This window comes from Silurus aristotelis (assembly GCF_946808225.1).
Source record: "Silurus aristotelis genome assembly, chromosome: 2".
Taxonomy (NCBI): domain Eukaryota; kingdom Metazoa; phylum Chordata; class Actinopteri; order Siluriformes; family Siluridae; genus Silurus; species Silurus aristotelis.
This window is the reverse complement of record NC_139575.1, coordinates 21,238,951-21,242,553: the sequence shown is the minus strand read 5'-3', so window position 1 is coordinate 21,242,553 and position 3,603 is coordinate 21,238,951.

Here is a 3,603-nt window from a genome sequence, read left to right as displayed (position 1 = left end):
ATGAGATGTTTCCTAGGTGCCTGCAGGAAGAAGAATGGTGGAATCCCCAGACAAAGCAGGAGAGCCCTCTGCTCCTGACCTCTTGTGAAAAATCACAAATTGCTTTGAAATAAATAAAAGTATTCAAAGATTTAATGTTAAGTTGTAATTATGAATATACCATCAGAATCCCCATATTTATTTATTTGTATCATACAGGAATACATTAACACTAGGCATGAGTTGAGAATACATGGGTGGGTTGCCATACATGCACACATTCATACAATCATTTACAACTACCTGCAATTTATCTTGGCCAGTCAACTACTGAAATATTTTTGGGAAACCAGAGAACCAAGAAAAATGTACGAGGTTGTATCAAAATGTTTCGAGACTAGTTTTGTAACACGCCAACAGATGGCAGCTCAAGGCTGCACGCACAGTCACAGGGAGCACCAACCTTCATAAGTCAGTGTGCCAAAAGACATCGTCCTGTGTACTTTGGGTGCTAATCTGATCACATGTGTTACAATGTGATACAATTTTTACTATGGACAGCAAGTTAGAATAAAAGCAAATGCTTGAAATTCCCCTTGAACTGGGCAAATCTGCCACAGAGACGTTCAACGTGATTCGGCAAGTTTATGGTGATGCTGCAATGAGTCCTTCAAGAGTGGAAAAACATCACTGTAAGACGATGAGAGATCAGTAATTCCTCCAACGAGGTCAACCCCCCGAAAATGTCAGAAACATTTAGCAATTTGCGCATGATGGTTGTTGAAGAACAATCCAACATTGCTGCCATTGTCGGCGTGTCATACAAAACAGTCCAGGCAATCCTCAAGCGGCGTGTTGCTGCCGAATTCATCCCCAGGATGCTGACCCATAAGCAGAAGAAACATCACGTCGAAGTCTGCAAAGAAATCCGTCAGCGTGCCGTGGATGAGCCATCCATGTTGAGGATCCTTAACAGTGACAAAATATGGTTGTAGGGGTATGACCCCGAGACGAAGCAACAGTCTTTACAGTGGAAGAGCTCATTGTCTCCACGACTGAAAAAAAGTGAGCCAGGTCCACAGCTCGACTAAGTGCATGCTCATCTTCTTTTTCGACATTCGCAATAAGAATTCATCCCCAGGGCCCAAACTACCAATAGCAAGTTCTTCTGCCAGGTTTTAAGGCATCTGAGGGAGGACATTTGGTGAAAAAGACTAGAACAGAGCCAGTTGCAACAGTGGCAAGAGACAACATGAATGTGCACTAGAGCACATTGTGTTACAAAATAAACAATAATCAATAAGACATTGTAAAAACCTTTATCTGTTGTTTATTTAGTACCTGAGAATACAGCCAAAGATTTCGAGTGTCTCCCAAAGGCTGTATTCACTCTCTGACTAAAGAGGGCTTATCTTCTCTCGGTTTAGCTTGTTTTTAACAGCGCCTATGCATAAGCCACAAAAATCAATGAGGATTAAATAACTTGATAACTTTTTTTTATTTTTTTATCTGCTTCTATAAACAAATTTATATTTAAATCTAATAGTGCCTCAGAGGACACAATAGTCAAATAATACTGGCAGTAGTCAAACTGTAGACATCATAGACAAATATACATGGCAGATTTTAAGATTTGACATTTTTTAACTGACACTAATGTATATGGAAGTGTATGAGTAGCTTATTTTGTGTAGATTCTTGAAATCTTGCTCTAGTAAAGATTAAAGTTTCATGAAGAGTAGACTGGAAGTATGGATACAAGTATAGTTTTAAATGTTTATTTTTTAAAAAAATGCCTAGCAGATAAATCCAGATTGTTAGGCTAATGTGAAAAAGCAAAAAAAAAAAACTGTTCAGGTTATCAGAAAACATCAAATCCATGAAACAATCAAGATTACAACCAAAATAACTTGGAAGTAATAATAAACTTAAAAATAAGTTTTGTAAGTTTAGTAAGTTCAGTGTGTATGGCATGGAACCCAGTCTGGGGTAAAAAAAAAAAAATAAGCTGGGGTCTGAAAAGAACAGTTCATCTGGACCATATTTCTCAGTGGAGACGTTTATTCAGCTGTTTCTGCAATGAAAATGGAGTATAATCATTGCCAGGTTTTCTAGGTTACCTTTAGATGCTAATGGAATATAGAGGAATAGTGGGTGAGATGTCTGTAGATATAGGTTCAGATTCAGGGTTTCAGACAAGGAAAGAGAAGGTTGTATCAAGGCAGCTGAAGATTATATATGTGTCTTAATTTATTTGTTTTAGAATAAAGTTGACGTCCATTGCTTGGATATTTTTGCTTCAGACCACCAGAGGGCGCCTCTTGTTGTAAGCTCTGTCTGACTATTTCCCTTAAGGCCTTCATGAAAAACACTTGTGCACACGTCGAATTTCTTTTTTGTTTCTTTTGTTGTTGTTGTCACTTCCATTTTTTTTTGCCACTATTTGTTTTACTCATTAGTCACATTAAGCTTTTTTCTTTTTTTTTTAAGAGGTTTTTTGTTGAGGCATTATTGATCTTAGCAAACAAAATATGTGATTTTTCCTGTGTCTTGTGCCATGTAGTTTTTTTTATATATATTTGTTCCAGTAACTAAACTTTTTCTAGCCTTTGCTTAGCCTTTGTATCTCCTCAGTGTTTTGATATTTCTTGTTCTTGTAAATCTATTGATCTACTTTGTGACAGAACGCATCAATGAAGACATGATGGCCAGAACTGTATTTGGCAAAGTTTCTCCATTTCTTTATGCAGATCCGAGTCCTGCTGTCCAAATCACTCGATGACTTGGACAAGCATATTCGATCGTGGCAAGTTCCAAGTTTTGCTCAAACATGTCATGGCCACCCATCGTCCCTGCTCTGCTAAGCATGCTTCTTTGCCTTCCTAGCCAGCATTTTCCCATGCACCCTCCCCTGTCCCACAGCCTCCCTTCATCTGCTGATTTTACAAGCCTTGGGGCATTTGTTCTTTCTAATATTTTATTTCTTGTTCTTGGAAATAAAGGTCTGTATTTGTATCTGCTTTCTACTCTAATGCCTCTACATTGTGAAAAAAGGCTGGATTTTTATTTTTTTTAAACCTTTCTCTCTTTAATGATCTGAGCCACTTGTTCTAGACAATGATTGTTGCTTTCTGACACCTGTTTTCTTTACTGAACCCTGATGTCGATAGCTGGTGGGTAATTGGGGTTGGTGTTCAGGTTGAGCAATGGGATAAGGTAGGGCAAATTTTAGAATTGGTCTGTGATTTTCAGTGTCATAGTTCTGCATGGCCAGAGGATGAAGGTCCTAATGGACAAAAGAGCACTTATACAGCATTACAGAATACTTGTAGTAGCAACAGGTGGTCATCCATTTTTCCTTTTCCCGAATGTAAACAACATTTTATACACCAAACACATTTCAGGTGTACATTTTGTGAATATATTTTGTGGAACATAGTTGCTCAATGGCTACCAGTGATTGGTTGAGTGCATAATAAGCAACACATTGTTGAAGGCCCCTTTGTTCTTTGCACAGAGAGAAACCTGCCGGGTGGCAGATGATTAAAGACTAATGTGCCCCTGGTGTACTCCTCAATGGCCTGTTGTTTATGAAGAGTGGGTTCAATTTGAAAGCAGCTTGGT